Source organism: Lacerta agilis, chromosome 4 (genome assembly GCF_009819535.1).
Source record: "Lacerta agilis isolate rLacAgi1 chromosome 4, rLacAgi1.pri, whole genome shotgun sequence".
Lineage (NCBI taxonomy): Eukaryota > Metazoa > Chordata > Lepidosauria > Squamata > Lacertidae > Lacerta > Lacerta agilis.
This window is the reverse complement of record NC_046315.1, coordinates 45,472,758-45,484,179: the sequence shown is the minus strand read 5'-3', so window position 1 is coordinate 45,484,179 and position 11,422 is coordinate 45,472,758.

Below are 11,422 nucleotides of genomic sequence, written 5' to 3'. Positions count from 1 at the left end.
GTGTTTGTACTATTTAAGTACAATGCAGTATGAGCACTTGCCTGTTACAGGGCTGTGTTAGGGCCAGCTAGCTATAGTGCAGTGTTTTTCAACCTTTTTTGGGCAAAGGCACACTTGTTTCATGAAAAATATCACGAGGCACACCACCATTAGAAAATGTTAAAAAATTTAACTCTGTGCCTATATTGACTATATATAAAGTAATTCTCTTGAATTTTTCAATTTTTCCCACGGCACACCAGGCAACATCTCGCGGCACACTAGTGTGCCGCGGTACGGTGGTTGAAAAACACTGCTATAGTGGGCTAACAACATCAGACAGCAACTGAAGAATGACAAAAACCTAATTCATTTGCCAGAAAAGATTTCTGCCAGGGTGTAGACTTTGTAGCACTTAGAAATTTCCTCGAGCCCGTCATTCCCCAAGTTTTGCCCGCATATTCCTGATGACATCATAAGCCTAACCACCTGCCTCCAGGGTGGCTTCCTGTTCCTCTGTTAGGACTTTGCAGTGCAACATGTATGCTTTAGCTGAGATTCCTGCATTGCAGCGGGTTGGACTAGATGACTCTTGTGGCCCCTAACATAGTTTTGGTGGAAGATAAACTACAGCAGAACAGAAACAATGTTGCATGCGATGATAATAGGGCAGAATGGGAAATGATCCCCAATTACATCTCATAGTGCCCCCTCCATCCCGCTATCCTGCAGCAACTCAGACCCAACATGCCATCTGATGCTGCTTAGACCCCACATTTCTATTAAAGCAGTCAAGATGGTTTACAAGTTCAAGCATTTAAAAGATAACAGTGAGGAACAAGCTAATAAGCACCCAAAATATATATCAGAGAAAGCAGATAAAACCCGACTCCAGGAACCAGAGCAGCGCAAGAGAGTACATATTTACTTACATACAGAAATAGAGGTATGTTTGCATGTGTTTATATTTATATGGCACTATAAGCTACGTATATACATTTCCCCAAAATTTGTCATAAATCTAATGACTAATATCCTAATATGCATGCATCCCTTTTAAACAAACTGGGCTTTAAGAGATCATATAGCAGGGGATATTGCTATGCATCTGTGGTGTTTTTAATGCAGAACATTACCTCACCTCCCTCCATTTCCTCTGAAGTCTCGGTAAAAGAGGAAATTAAGGGAGACAAGCTGAACTGTGGTGCTTAGGGAGTCCCTTGATTCGGTCTGTCACAGTTTTAAGCCTGCCTGGGGCCTCAGGGGAGTCTGGCTGCTCATGCTCCTCCTTTGCCAACCAGACAGTAACGGCCCACTGCTTTTATTCATTACCCTCAATGTAATGCACTAAATTTAACAAGTAACACACTCAGTGGGAATTTATTGGCCTTTTGCAGCATGACTGCAAGGTACGATGTGGATGCGGATTCCAATTACTGCAGATCTCAGCAACAAAGTCCATATAGGATTTTCATTAATCACTGGTGATATTTTGCATGAATCCAGGGAGACGGGGTGGGGGCAGGGGGAACCTCCACAGCAGTCTAAATTTACTTATTTTAAAACAACAACAAAATAATTCCTGGAAAATTATCACTTTGCACCAAAAGCTGAATGTTCACTAAAATATATCTATGCTGATTGTAGAAATATTAATAGATATGTAGCCATAGCAAAGCTATGAACAGGGCAGTGGGAAGCTAATACTGGATTATACGCAAGAGACAGATTGGGTGCAATCCGAAACCATGAAAAGCATGAGAATTTCCCATTCATTTCAGCTGTTTATGAATTCTAAGACAATGAATGCATCTTATCTTCCTAATAGAAATGTTCTAACTATATATTTAATTTTATTTTATTTTATTTCATTTTATTTTGGGGTTTACCTCGTCATATGGCAGTTTATAACAGGTCAAAAGACATAGAACAAAATATGGCTAAAGTATATCCATTAGTAAACCACACTTGAAAAGATTCATCATTACCTATTCAAAATATACATTCTGAGTCTGAGTCCAGGGCATTCCCTGCTGCTGCTGCTGCTGCTGCTGCTGCTGCTGCTGCTGCTGCTGCTGCTTAAAGGCAAAATGAAACAAAAAAAAATTTAAACTTGCTTCCAGAACTCACTTAATTTGGGAGCCTGGCTAATCTCAAATGGGAGGGTAATCCAGAGTCTTGGTGCCCCTGCCCAAAAGGCCATCGTCTGTGTTCCAACCAAGCAGACTTTCATTAATGATGACACAACCAAGAGGACAATTCACATGAAGGACTATACGGAGAGAGGCACTCTTTCAGACAGTTGCTACTTGATTTCAGCATCATTTATTTAGGGTTGCCATACACTCAGGATTTCCCAGAAATATGCAGAATACTGCAGTCGGCAGCAGTATTCCAGATGGAAATTGGCAAAATTGGCTGATAATTGCTTTATTTCTTAAAATTTATATATTGCTTGAGCGTAAAAAAACCCTTCACAGAAGTTTACAAAAGACAAAACAGTGAAATCAAGAAAAAATCATAACTATATTTTAAAACATACAAATGCTAAAATGCTAATGGTGTTTTGGTCTTGGTGATCCTTTCTTAGTCATATTAACTTTGACAAGTCTTTGATGTGTCAGGTATTGATTGGGGGGGTGTATGTGAGTGGAGTGAGCAGGGCTCCTGATTCAAGGAGGCACCGAAATTAATGTTATGTGTTAATTACTAATGATATTAATATTACTAATGATAATAATACACCTATCCACATTATTTACAAAAAATAAAATGTATTGATTTTAAAAATGTGTTTGATGAGATTATTGGTAATGTGCAGTACTAAATGTTACGGAGGGTGGGGTTGAGATGCAGTTGCAACAAAAGCAAGAATGTGTAGAGTTATGGATGTAATAGACATTAGAATAAGTATTTTCCATGTTCCTGATTTAATTGCCATTGTACCGTTCAACCACAATTAGAAATATTCAAATTATTTGTGCTTGTACTTGATCATTTTGTTCCAGTTGCTGTTAGATTTTTACATGGTCAAATATGGAGTTGACTTTCGGGGCGTGTTTCATGCCATTGGCTCCAGGTGCCAACATACCTAGTTCCTGCTCTGCGCCTGGGTACTTGCACTTACCACTAAACCGTGTACACGCCTCCGACCTGGGTGTAAATATAACAAATAAAAATCTTAATTTGTATAAGGATAATTATGATAAATTATGGAATGAAATAAAGAGAGATTTAGAACTATGGTCAAATTTGAAATTGTCATTGTTGGGTAGGATTTCTATGATTAAGATGAATGTATTGCCAAAGATATTGTTTTTATTCCAAGCTATACCTATTGTTGATAATATGAAATGCTTCAAGGAATGGCAAAAAGTATTGTCGAAATTTATCAGGCAGGGGAAAAAACCCAGAATTAAGTTTAAAATATTAACAGATGTGAAAGAGAGAGGGGGATTCTCCCTGCCAGATTTAAAGTTATATTTTGAAGCTGCTGCATTTTGTTGGATAAAGGATTGGATTTTGTTAGAGAATACAGATATAGTAGACTTGGAAGGTTTTGATAATGTTTATGGATGGCATGCATATTTATGGTATGACAAAATAACAGTTCATAAAGGTTTTAAGAACCATATAATCAGGAAATCTTTGTATAATGTGTGGATAAGATATAAAGATCTCTTAGAAAGAAAAACACCTAGGTGGCTATCATCTCTGGAGGCTAAAGCTAAGAAAAAGTCGAATATGGAGAGTAAATTGTGAAAATATGTGGATGTATTGGAGGAGAAAGAAGGTGGATTCACGTTAAAACCCTATGACCAATTGAAAGACAAATTGAATGACTGGTTGCAATATCATCAGATAAATGAAATGTTTAAGCAAGATAGGAAAAATGGTTTTACTATTGAAAAATCCAAGCTAGAAACGGAGTTGTTGGATACAAATAGCAAAAATTTATCCAAGATGTATAATTTGTTGCTGGAGTGGCATATGAAAGATGAAATGGTGAAAACAGTGATGATTGACTGGGCAAAAGATATAGGGCACAACATAATGTTAGAGGATTGGGAAAGGCTTTGGAAGGAGGGTGTTAAGTTTACCGCATGCTATGTGTTGAAAGAAAATATGATGAAAATGATGTATAGATGGTACTTAACACCTGTAAAATTAGCTAAAATGTATCATTCATATGATAATAAATGTTGGAAATGTAAAGAGAAAGAAGGAACTTTTTACCATATGTGGTGGACGTGTCCAAAGGTAAAAGACTTCTGGGAAAAGATATATAATGAATTGAAAAAAGTATTTAAAAATACATTTATTAAAAAAAAAACAGAAGCCTTCTACTTGGAATACTTGGTGAAGAATTGCCCCCCAAAACACAGGACAATGGCAAATGAAGATGTTAGACTATGGAACTGGACGAGATGACTGGATGAGTCCGGGAACAGAAGGAGGAGATGGTAGAGGAAGATTGGAGTAAATTTAAAGTATATTTTAAAAAATTGTAATATTTGAAAATTGAAAAGATTTTGGAAGTAAGTTATGCCTTAGGTTCATAATGAAAATGGCAAAAATGGAAAATTATGGTAGTAAAGTTAGAAGATGATAAAAAGGAGGATAATTTTGAGGATTTTTAAAGTTTAATAATGAATTTGGAAAACTGCTAAAGATGTATTATAATGAAATTCAACAAAGAGGGATTTGAGGAAGTCATGTAAACAAGTGAGGAAAGATAGGAGGATAAAAAGTTTTATTTGTGTTATAAGATGTGATGATGTATATTAACTTTGTTAATGTAAGTAAGTTGTAATTTTTCTGATTTGTGGAAAATGAATAAAAATATTAAAATATATATAAACTGTGTACAGACTTCCGTTGAATGCAAGAGTCAGCAGCACTGCCAGGGTGCCATTTTTGGGGGTGGGGGTGAGAAGGCAATAGTATTTATTTATTTATTTATTTATTTATTTATTTATTTATAGATCTCATGAAGCTTGTGGAGCACCGATATTTCTGGACAATTCACTGGATCCAAACAGTGAGTGACGACTGCTAATAAAAAATCATATAAACCCCAGCACTAAAGCAGATAAAGCTAATGGTTTTATTGGGAAAATATAATTAGAAATAAAGCACAAGAAAGGGTCTAAAAATGCACTTCTATTTGAAGTGTGTGTGTGTGTGTGTGTGTGAGAGAGAGAGAGAGAGAGAGAGAGAGAGTGCATAGACACTTATATATAGTTTGAACTCTGCAATGATTCGCTCTCTGCTGCCCAGGATATTTGAATGTTTTTCTCCCTTTGCAGTGCTCTTTTTGTGAGCATGATGCTGGGTGCTGATGGGTGATCCATAGAGATAAGAATGTTTCAAAGGATAGGTGGCCTTCGCTAGACTGGGATACATATCTTTCAGCTAACTTAATCCACAATATTGCTGTGTGAGGCAAACGATAAGTTGCTATAGATTGCCAAAGAATGAACGCTACAGAAATTCTTTATTTCTCCCGTACCCAAAACTACACAAATAAAAACTGTTGTTTTGATTTATACAACTATATGCACCAACATTTGCTTTTCTTCAGGAGGCTTGGGAAAAAACACAACCAAAAAAGTGGCAGAAAGATTTGCAAATGGAGAACTGGCACAAGAAATCCCATGATTATCTTTCCAGATTCTCAGTTAAACATGTGCCACAGCCCTTTAGTACTAGCTGCATGATACAAATCTTTCTCCTATGAAACACTTTCAAGGTTCTTCCAGATGAAGGAATGCCTTGCATGTCAGGAGTAGTGACACCTACAAGCCACATGGGGTACTTTGCTGAACCCTGGGTTAGTCACTCATGGGGTGGCACAGCTCAAATGAGTGTGGCTATGAAATATCATGCACAAAATCATCCTCAGGGTTCATTTTCCTTCACTCCCACTTCACTAAAGCTGCTATCTTGGATGTGTCCTTGTTGTTGCTACTTTCAGTTTGTTTGTTTTAGGGCTGAAGGCCAGATGAGCTCCACTCTACTTTCACAGATACCAGTGTGGTGTAGTGGTTAAGAGCGGCAGACTCGTTATCTGGGGAACCGGGTTCGCGTCTCCACTCCTCCACATGCAGCTGCTGGGTGACCTTGGGCTAGTCACACTTCTTTGAAGTCTCTCAGCCCCACTCACCTCACAGAGTGTTTGTTGTGGGGGAGGAAGGGAAAGGAGAATGTTAGCCGCTTTGAGACTCCTTCGGGTAGTGAAAAGCGGGATATCAAATCCAAACTCTTCTTCTTCTTCTTTCAACCACGGCACTCTCTTGAGCTCTCCCTCTCACAGGAGGGGGAGCTAGCTAACTCTTGCCAGAGGTTACTAAAATTGAACAACATCTATTCTCATGATAGCAAGTGAAGGAAGATCAGTTTGCAAACATGGCTGAAGAAAATAGGGTTGATGATGAGAGTTGCCCTCAGTTCCTGAGGGAAAGCAGACAAGGAAGAAAAATAAAATTAATATTGTCAACTATGGCTGGTTACTCAGCTGCTGTCTATTGGCAGAGTTCCATCATAATCTCGATTCAAGGACAGATGTCTGTTTTGCTCTTCTCATTTTTACCTTATTGACAGGTCTGTAATCATGGAGCTACTGTCTGGTGCCAAAACAGCCTCTCTTTATGTACTCTGCCCTGGGAATACTGCCTTGGTTTGTCTCCCTGCAAGATCGGGATTAGTCTAACAAATGAACTGGGAAATGCTCCTGTATGATTAACTAAAATGTGCTGCGCCAGAGTCTGTGGAGAAAGCTTGCTGGTAACAGCCACCACCAGCTGCCAACAGGCTTAGAGTGGTGCTGAGCCATGGAAGGGTTAAAAGTTTTGTCTGTGACACTGAAATTGAGGCCAGCTGTAGGTCATATTCATGTCCCAGCCACAGGAAAATGAACCTGTGAGACAGAACCTAATTATCTGCTAAACCAAAAGCCAGTCTCAGTTCAATAACTTACGACAGAGCTGGCAGCCAGATATAGGGTTGCCATGACAACGCCGAAGACGGGGGGGGGGGGAGAACCCTACCGCTGCGGAGAAGGAGGAGGAAAAGGAGACTGTAACCCTAAATGTGCTGTAGCCATTTGATCTCGGGCAAGTGGAAATGTCTAAAGACCCAGATTGCGGAGAGGGTCCATCTGCTTTAATATCCTCTGCTGTGACTGAAATGAAAGAAAATGTAATTATAATGATCTCAAGGCTAAAATCCAGAAGTACACAGCTAGCTGGGATTTTATTTTATTTTTAAAGTGAACATCAGTGACTTTGCCTTCCAACAGATCCCGTAAGATGTATGTGGAGGCTGCAAAGGAAGGGTTCCGTTGCAAACTAGTCTAAAATGATTTCAGGCCGATTAAGGCTTTGGCTCTCCAAAACAGAAGAGCAGCTTGTGAGAAATGAAACTGGAAATCTTCCAGCAGGTATGAAACAGAACCATGAATTAAATGTCTTTAGAGCTACCAGGAATGGTTGCTTACAGAGGTGGCATATATCACAGGACACATAAAGGAAAGGCATATATAAGATTTTTTTAAAAAAATACATTGAATGCATTGAGCATAATAAACTCAGGGATGACAACGATAGACATTTCCATGTTCACTGTTATTTATTAAGCAACTAAAGGAACTCTGGGTGCTGTACAATGCAAAATATAGAAAATCCTACCTTAGTCTTACAATCTTAAAAAAAAAAAAAGTCCAGAAGGGACAGGGAGATTATGCACATTACATGAATGCCACTGGAAATAGCCTCCATTTGTGGACTTGAGGTGTAGGAGCAGCCTTCATGGTATTCAAGCACCTGGTATAGGAGCATAGCTGTCGACTTTTCCCTTTTTTGTGGGAAATTCCCTTATTATAGCATTGGGAGACAGCAGGGAGGGTTGACAGCTATGCAAAGGAGTTCCAACAACACCATCATTGTTAACACTGCCTTGGAAACTTTATATGCCAGGTATCTGAATGACTTAGAGCATATGCATTTTAAATGCACCCAATACACACTGGAAGCACATGACTGCCCACAAGAATGATGGGAACCCCACGAGCCCATCAGCATACCGGGCGCCCCCTCCCCAACCCGCCCCCACCCCCACGGGCAGGCGGGCGAGCGCTCGCACACCAGCGGGCGAACTGCAAGCCGGCCGCCCTCCGGAGCCCCAGCTGGAGTGCTGGGAAGGGCGCGCAAAGCCCCACACCGCTCCAGTGCCACGCCCCCACCCCCCGCTTGCCCACCCCCCCTCCCGAGGGGCGGCCAGCGCGGGAGGGAGGTGGGAGGAGAGGCGGCACGCTGGGGGCGCCGAGGGATCGTTGCGCCACGGCAGCCGATCCCTTTAAGACGGCCCTGCCTAGTTGTCACAAACAGGTGGGGTAATAAACATGTTTCTGAATCATATCACTTCTTGGTTGAACATGATTGAAAAGCATTACAAGTGTGTGCACATGAACACCAACCCAGACACCTCCTTATCATAAACAAGCATATAGGAAGAAGATTGCCTAAGATCATTTCCTCTGATAGCTAACCTGTAAGCAGAGCTATTTTTCTGCATTTCCTTGTATAGAGGAGAAGAGAATGAGGCCTTTGTGATGATTCCCAGTTTCGGAAAAGGTTTGTTTACTACTGTTTGGTCAACTTATGTAAAAAGTCATGGAGATTGAGGAAATGTTTCAGTACAGGGTAAACTTCAGGCTCCTTGTTATTAAGAAGCCTAAGCAGTCATTCAAGTTATCAATCTACCATACAGCGTTGATTTCCTCACACCCGGCCATCCATGAGTCCAAAGCCTTCTCTTGCCTCAACTCCTTCTGCAACAACAACAACAACAACAACAACAACAACAACAACAACACACCTGCAGTTGATACCAGGAGGGAGAGGGTGCAAGGTTTTCAAAATGCACAATATTCCCCCAAATCGTATGTACAATTTTATCATTTTGCTTTCTCTGTTCCTCACTAGTCTAGTCCAACAGCTGAATGTAAGAAAGGAACATCCTCTGGTGGGCTCATTAGAGGCTCACTGGACTGAGTTCTGTCTATTTACTTGATAAAATGAAATCATGCCTATGGATGTAAGCACCAAAGAAAACACCTTTGTTTGTGCCTTGACAATGAAGATTCTAGTCATTATTTTCTATAAGAAAAAGAAAATTATTATTTTTCTATGCATCATGTTCTATAAAACATCCTGCAACTGTGATAGAGAAATGGACGCCCCTTTATTGTGTTGGAATGTATATTAGAATGTCATCTCTTAGGATATAATTTTGTTTTGGCAATCCTCTTTTTAAAAAGTAAAAATAATTGTTAAAAGATGACTCTAACTCTGAATTTGCAAAGCTAAAATTTGGGGGCATGTGAGGTGATGAAGGGGCACGCTGTACATTCCACACCTATTGTAAAGAGGCTGTGTTCAGACTCCTGTTTATTGTGCATTTCCAGTGCTGGGGTTTTACTCTGTATTCACACAGACATATATATCCCTGATCTTTGTTATAAGATACTATTGCTTGATGCAGTTGTTTCTGAAACCAGCTTCACACTGACTGGAATGCTTAATTTGTCTCTAGCCAAGGTGTGACCGCTTTTGCATAGGGTAAAGGCATCTCTGGCTTGTCAGTGCCCCTTGGCATCTACTGCAACTAAGTCTTCAAGGAGAGGCTAAATTACTAAGATGGAAGGAAGAAGCTCCTGGGTCTAGATTGCAGAAACAAGTCATCAACAGGTTTTCCACACCTACCAGCTGATCACCCATTCCCACCACCCTTCTGAGTAATACCCCTCCCCACTCCCTCACTATATTTAAGGATCTGGTGACTTCTGTTTCAGTGTATCTGAAGAAGTGTGCATGCACACGAAAGCTCATACCAAGAACAAACTCAGTTGGTCTCTAAGGTGCTACTGGAAAGAATTTCCTGTTTTGTTTCGACTATGGCAGACCAACACGGCTACCCACCTGTAACAGAAACAAGGCTGTAAGACTTGATAATGGTCAGGTTAGACGCAGTAAGCCTGCCTATTGAAAATCCCATTTCTGTCAATCAAGGTAGGCAGGGTCTGGGATGGAATTGTTTATCTTGTTTATCTTGGTACTGATTGGTTGTTGGGCTTGCATATTCTCTTGTTCTTTTATTCACTCCGTCTTCACCACCCATCCTTGGAGTGCTTCTTTTCCCATGTCAGATTTACTTTTTCAATGCCAATACAGTTGAATCTGCTATTGACTAATAAATTGGGATTTTGAAATATTTTGTCAGAAAGGTGGCAGAATGACCTGTGGAGAAATACAAGCACTGGGGAAGAAATGACATGGGATGGCATAGGACAGTAGATGTCACCTAAGGTGAACTTGACTGGCCCAGCAGGTGGAACAAATTACATTCCCTCAGGTGTATGTCCAGTGAGGGCTAAGTTCTGCCAGGGGAAAATCTCAGTTGGCTGCCCATGCCAGTCTTCCTGGGCACCTCAGTAGGAGGGGGTAGAACTATGCTTCCATGTTGAGATTAAGAGAATTATGCTTTGTCACTTTGCATCTCTCCTACAACAAGGTATTTCCATATCCATTTGGAATGGATGCATCTCAAGCTCCCCTCACACAAACGTACATTCCAGTGGTTATCAAAGGGTATGGCACGTCATACTGGTGTGACTGGAGAGGATGGAAAATTTGGTGGGAAAGTTCAAGGACGATCAAAGAAACATCTAAGCATGTCACTATAGTATAGTATAATATTGTATAGTATCAACATTTATTTTGGGGGGGGGAGAGGAATAAGCATACCCACTTTATCTCCTTTTTGCCACTTCTCAGAATAGGCTGCACAACTTTCAGTAGGGTCACACCTTGATATTAAATCCATACAGTCAGAGAAAAGCATAATCTTGCCATTCATGAAGGCAGACCACCACTAAAGAGTCTTGTGACATTTTAGATGCCACAATATCCAAAATATGCTAAAAAAAATCCTTGGCTGGTTGTGGTTAAGCGGGTTCTCCATTCAGGGAGACCATGTATTGCGGAAGGGTTAACAAGACAACTCCCTTGTTGCTGGGCGGGTTAGTCTGGATGGCCACAGTTGTGATTGGGCTCCTCATGTTGCTGGGGAGATGTGGATGTTGCAAGTTAATGATTGACAGCCATAGCCATTTATATTCCCTGCACGCAGCCTGGAGCTTTCTCTTTCAGTGCGTGCAACGGATCTCCCACCCTCCCTCCCTGTTTTCAGGGCCTTTTGCAATTGACATTGCTATGCCTGTCATGGGGTCACCTGCTTTGGAGCAGGGGCCCGGTAGGAATTTTGTCCATTTTGCTGATTGTCTGATGCCATTTGGTTTTTGCCTATGCATAGCAAATCGTCACAACTTGTAAGGTTGCAGTTAGGCATTGGTTAAAATTGGTTGGTGGAGGGGTAAGGAATC